General features: G+C 37.9%; 1 pseudogene; it reads left to right on the top strand.

The window, feature by feature from the left end:
- The first annotated feature begins 4,250 nt into the window (after positions 1 to 4,250).
- Positions 4,251 to 5,958, top strand: LOC119522898 (annotated as a pseudogene).
- The last annotated feature ends 355 nt before the right edge of the window (positions 5,959 to 6,313 follow it).

Here is a 6,313-nt window from a genome sequence, read left to right as displayed (position 1 = left end):
TGACATGGAAGATTAATTGGAGGTATTTACAGGATTTTGAAAACTATAAGGCTGTTTAAATATAAATGTTATTCATGCATTTGTTCACTCACTCACCAAGTTATTTATTGTGCACCTAAAATGTGCCAGGTACTATTCTAGGGATTTGGGCCATATTAGTGAACAAAGAGCCCTGCGCTTGTGGAGATTCTAGTCTGGCATGGAGAGATTCACAAAAAATGCAAAGGATAAGTAAATTATATAATCCTTTAGAAAGTGATAAATCCTATAGAAAAAAAATAGAAGAGTGTAAATGGAGTTGGAATTTTGGTAGGGAATTTTACGATTTTAAAAGTAGTGGTAAGAGTAGGGTAAGCCTCACTGAGAAGTTGATATGTGAATAAAGACTTGAAGGACTAGAAGAATTGAGCCATGTGAATATTTAGTGGGAAAAGGTTTCAGCAAAGGGAACAGAGTAAAGGTTCTGAGAGAGAGAATATCTGACATTTCCAAAGAAAATCAAGGAGGCCAGTGTGATTAGAATAGAGTGAGCAAGAAGCAAGAATTAAGAAGCATCAAAGAGGTAATATGAGGGTTAAGAATCAAGAGAAGTTGATCATAGATCCCTTTAGGCCTTTTAGATCCCTTAGGTGACTTTTGATTTTACTCTGAATGACATGGAGAGACACTGAAATCCCTGAGCAGAGAAGTGACATGACATAATTACTCTAGCTGCTATGTTGAAAGAACACTATCGAGGGTAAGGAAGGGCAACAGGAGAGAAATCAGTTGGGAGGGTTTTACAGCAATCAAAATGAGAGGTGATGGTGGTAGGAGCGAAGGTGGTAAAAGTTGGCCCGATTCTGGATACAATATTGAAGACAGTGCTGATAGGCTTTTCCAATTTATTGGATGTAGCATGTGAGAAAAAGAAAAACGCAAAGGATAACTCTAAGATTTTTGGCCTGACAAATGTAAGAATGGAGTTAATATTTACTGAACTGTGGAAGGTAGAGGATAGAGAAACTAAAAAGGTGAGAATGATAGGGAGTACAGTTTTGGAAATGCTGAGTTTTAACTGTCTGTGAGACACCCAATTGATGATGTTGAGTAGGCATGTAGATATTTGAGTCTTGACTCAGAGAGATTTTTGGTCTGGAGATATAAATATAGGCATTGGTGGTGTAAAGATGGTATTTAAGGTCATAAGAGTGGATGTGATCACCAAGTTGAACTGAGCCCTGGGGCATTCCAAAATTAAACAGTTGGGGAAAGGAGGAGGAATTAGCAAAGAAGACTGGGAAGGAATAATTGAGGAACTAGTAGACAAATTAGGAGAATGTGGTATCTTGGAAATTAGCTGAAGAAAATACATCAAGGAGAAAGGAATAATCAACTATCAAATAATGCTGAAAGGTCAAGTCAGATGAGGGCTGAGAACTGAAGATTTCAATAAGAGAAGTCTGGATGGAATAGTGAGGAGTAATGTCTGATTCTCTTAAGAGAATAGGAGGGAGGAATTCAGGGGCAAATGTGGACAGTTCTTTGAAGTTTTGCTGCTAAGGGGAGCAGAGAATTGGGGCCATAAACTGGCAATGAAAGTGGGGTCAAGAGAGAGTTTTGAAATACATATTCTCAGGAAGGGAATAATAATAATATGCTTTCATGATGATGGGAATTATCCATTAGAGAGGGAAAAAATGATAACATGAGATAGAGAGAGAGAGATGAATAATTATTGGAGCAATGTTCCTGAGGTGGTGAGAAGGGGAGAGATCTACTGCACAAGAGGATTGACCTTATGTAAAAGTGTGGATAGTTCAACCATAGTAACATTAAGGATGGCAGAATATTAATAATTCAGACAGAAGATTCTGACCTTTGGAAGGCAGTGCAGGAAATATTTTGGAGCACAAGCCTTTCATCACCTCTCAAATACTACCATGTAGAAAAAGTAGGCCAACTCTTCCACTATCTAGTCAAGTAACTTTGGATATTTTTATTTTTACTTGCTGGGCATCGGTTTCATCTGGAAAAATAAGGGATGAGTCTCTAAGGTCTTTTTCATACCTAACAGTTCATGATGCTGTAGTGTGCACTAATCTAGTTGAATAGCTGAAAAGCACTCTGTCCTCTCTGGAACCTTTTTTCATTTGTTGATTTGCTGTGTGGCCTTGGGCAAGCCACACCCAAACCAACCTTAGTTATTAATTGGAAGAAAGCCTGTATTATGGATAAAGAGACAGAAGCGCAGAGGTGAACTATATGGAAAATTTGAAGACCATCTGATCTTTTACCCCTGCCCCTGAAATGTGTATCCCAATTCAGACTTGCTTCTTTCTTATATTTCTTCTTAATCATTTAATTTTTCTCAGGAAATTGGTCTACTTATATTCATGCTTAATTGTCATCTTAAGGAATTTATCCCAAACTCCATTACTCTTTGCATGAAATAGTTCTGCTTTGGTTTGTTTACTCCTAGACATCCAATTTTAGATGTGATCCCTGGACAGTGAATACCCTTGAATCTCTGCACAGTTTATCTCCAAGCTAATTTTATAATACATTCTATAATTTTAGACTCTCTATTAAGAGTTCTTGAGGCATTAACTTTTTTGTGGAAAACAAATTTATTGGTTCAAACTGTCACTGTAAATCTATGGGGAAAATGTTAGGATACTATTTTCTTTTGTTTTTTTTTTTAACCTTTCATTTGAACCCAAACTTGATATGAGACTGGAATGTTTCTACTTCACTTATACTACTGAAGATGAAGGAAAATGAAAGGAATTGTTAGTCATCTGCATGCAGAACAAAGACAGATTCTGGGAGTGCTTGAAGGGCTTCTCAGATCTATTGCTGGGTCTTTCTCAAAGCAAACACTGCTGACCTTGTGATTGTTCACTATTATTCTTCTCTCAGGGAATTCATTAAGTGATGCAATTAAAACATGACCAGTGTCCTTATTGTTGTTGCTATTGCGATGACAGTGGGATTCAGAATTCTGCTGTCCAAAACAAAGGGCAGGTGACAGATCCCCTGAAGTGTCTGAAAATTTGAGTCAGCCTAGTAGCCTAACAAAATGAAGTGGGAGACTTGACACTGCTTGAAAGGAATTTTGCATTCATTTAGTTTTGTGAATAAGTATAACTGCTTGTTAATTCCATGATCTTTTTAAACCTGTCCTTATTTGGCTAGTCTCTAAAAGAGAAATACTGTATCCTAAACAGGAACTAAAAAATGTGCATGTCCTTATAATTCTGGAAATCTGTGATCTTTTAAGAAAGAACAGTTGTAAGACTTTTACTTACAGTCTGACTAGATCCTAAAAATACAATAAAATTATTAAAACATAAGTTAACAAAAAAGTATTAATTACTTGTTTATTAATCAAGTAACTAATTCATACTTTGAAAATGTTTATTGAATACTATTTACCTGTTAATTTAAAATGAATGAGGTAGAGCTACATGTACTAACTTGCAAAATGTTCATAGTGTTTTAGTTGGTGCAAAAAACAATTTACCCAATGCACCACAAGGATGTAGGTATATGTGTATGTATTTGTATATATTTATTTGTGTTTAAGAATAGACAAAATACTGTGAAGATACTTACCTACTGGATTAACAATGTCCATCTCTTTGGAATGGGGTTGGAGTTAGGAAAGAGAAAGTTTCATTTTAAAAATATATTTCCAAATAATAACCAACCCACAAAACCAACTGAGTGAGATTATAGTTGACCTCCTATATTTTGCAGCTTCTGTATTTTGTACATTTTCTACAATGTGTGTGATACATTTGTAATTAGTGAAATAATAGGCTAAACCAAATAAAAGCATTTATTGATAAACTATTTTTATCTTAGACACTGATTTTGAGAGGTGGGAAGAGAAGCAGGATATTAAAATGAGTAGGTGTAGCTCTGAGATTTAGAAATTTATTGTAGACAAACATTGTGGGTGTGGGGGAAGTGTTAATCCCAGCCTCCAAAGCAGGAATTGGGAGTCAGGAGCCTCAATATTTTGATGGACTTGGGGCAAATTCAGAAACAAAGGCTTTTTTGAGGGAAGTACACAAACTTTCTATAAAATCAATTCTTATATAAATAAGATGGAAAAGTTGAGGGCAATTATATTAAATTTTACATCTGTGGAGGTTTTCTAGAGAAGACTAGAATACTTAAAAATTAAGTATGTTGCTTTTTCACAATGGGTTTGCTGCCAGAACACAGGTGTCATGAAAACCATCGCTGATTCTTAAGCCAAAATGGGAAAGGAAAAGTCTCATATCAACATTGTCATTATTGGACACATAGATTCGGGCAAATCCACCACTACTGGCCACCTGATCTACAAATGTGGTGGAATCGACAAAAGAACCATCGAAAAATTTGAGAAGGAGGCTGCTGAGATGGGAAAGGGGTCCTTCAAGTATGCCTGGGTCTTGGATAAACTGAAAGCTGAACGTGAGTGTGGTATCACCACTGATATCTCCCTGTGGAAATTTGAGACCAGCAAGTACTATGTGACCATCATTGATGCCCCAGGGCACAGAGACTTTATTAAAAACATGATTACAGGCACATCTCAGGCTGACTGTGCTGTTCTGATTGTTGCTGCTGGTGTTGGTGAATTTGAAGCTGGCATCTCCAAGAATGGGCAGACCCGTGAGCATGCCCTTCTGGCTTACACACTGGGTGTGAAACAACTAATTGTTGGTGTTAGCAAAATGGATTCCACTGAGCCACCCTACAGCCAGAAGAGATACAAGGAAATCATTAAGGAAGTCAGCACCTACATTAAGAAAATTGGCTACAACCCTGACACAGTAGCATTTGTGCCAATTTCTGGTTGGAATGGTGACAACATGCTGGAGCCAAGTGCTAACATGCCTTGGTTCAAGGGATGGAAAGTCACCCGTAAGGATGGCAATGCCAGTGGAACCACACTGCTTGAAGCTCTGGATTGCATCCTGCCACCCACTCATCCAACTGACAAACCCTTGCATCTGCCTCTTCAGGATGTCTACAAATTGGTGGTATTGGTACTGTCCCTGTGGGCCGAGTGGAGACTGGTGTTCTCAAACTGGGCATGGTGGTCACCTTTGCTCCAGTCAATGTTACAACTGAAGTCAAGTCTGTTGAGATGCACCATGAAGCTTTGAGTGAAGCTCTTCCTGGGGACAATGTGGACTTCAATGTCAAGAACGTGTCTGTAAAAGATGTTCGTTGTGGCAATGTGGCTGGTGACAGCAAAAATGATCCACCGATGGAAGCAGCTGGTTTCACTGCTCAGGTGATTATCCTGAATCATCCAGGCCAAATCAGTGCTGGCTATGCACCTGTACTGGATTGTCACACAGCTCACATTGCTTGCAAGTTTGCTGAGCTGAAGGAGAAGATTGATCGTCATTCTGGTAAGAAGCTGGAAGATGGCCCCAAATTTCTGAAATCTGGTGATGCTGCCATCATTGATATGGTTCCTGGCAAGCCCATGTGTGTTGAGAGCTTCCCTGATTATCCTCCTCTGGGTCATTTTGCTGTTCAGGATATGAGACAGACAGTTGCTGTGGGTGTCATCAAGGCAGTGGACAAGAAGGCTGCTGGAGCTGGCAAGGTCACCAAGTCTGCCCAGAAAGCTCAGAAGGCTAAATGAATATTACCTATAACACCTGCCACCCCAGTCTTAATCAGTGGTGGAAGAACGGTCTCAGAACAGTTTGTCTCAATTGGCCATTTAAGTTTAATAGTAAAAGACTGGTTAATGATAGCAATGCATCGTAAAACTTTCAGAAGGAAAGGAATGTTTTGTGGACCATTTGTTTTTGTGTGGCAGTTTTAAGTTATTAGTTTTTAAAATCAGTACTTTTTAAATGGAAACAATGACCAAAAATCTGTCACAGAATTTTGAGACCCATTAAAACAAAGTTTAATGAGAAACCTGTGTCTTCTTTTGCCAAGTCAGCCTTGAATTGCTCAGGCAAAAGACAATTGCTCATAACCTATTTCCAGTGTTTCATCTGCTGAAATTTGATATGATATTTCAGTTAAACAGTTTTTTTTTAGGACAAATTGAGGGATTTTTTCACCTGCTAATTGGAGGGATCATCATTTAAGTTGATTTAAGTACTTAGTAAAAAATGGGGTGGTTTATTGGTGGCAACCTTAGAATGGAAAAGCAAAGGGTAATTTGTAATGTTCATAAGCTACCTTAGAAGGCCAAGTTCTGTTACAGAGGCCATGTGTTGCATATAGAATTTTAATTTTGTGTAGTTATGTCTATATCAATATTGAGTAAATGAGTTTATTGTATCTAGGAAAAATAAAAGAT

This window comes from Choloepus didactylus, chromosome X, assembly GCF_015220235.1.
Source record: "Choloepus didactylus isolate mChoDid1 chromosome X, mChoDid1.pri, whole genome shotgun sequence".
NCBI classification, from domain to species: domain Eukaryota; kingdom Metazoa; phylum Chordata; class Mammalia; order Pilosa; family Megalonychidae; genus Choloepus; species Choloepus didactylus.
The sequence above is the reverse complement of the archived record's forward strand: the minus strand, read 5'-3'. Positions and strand labels throughout refer to the sequence as shown.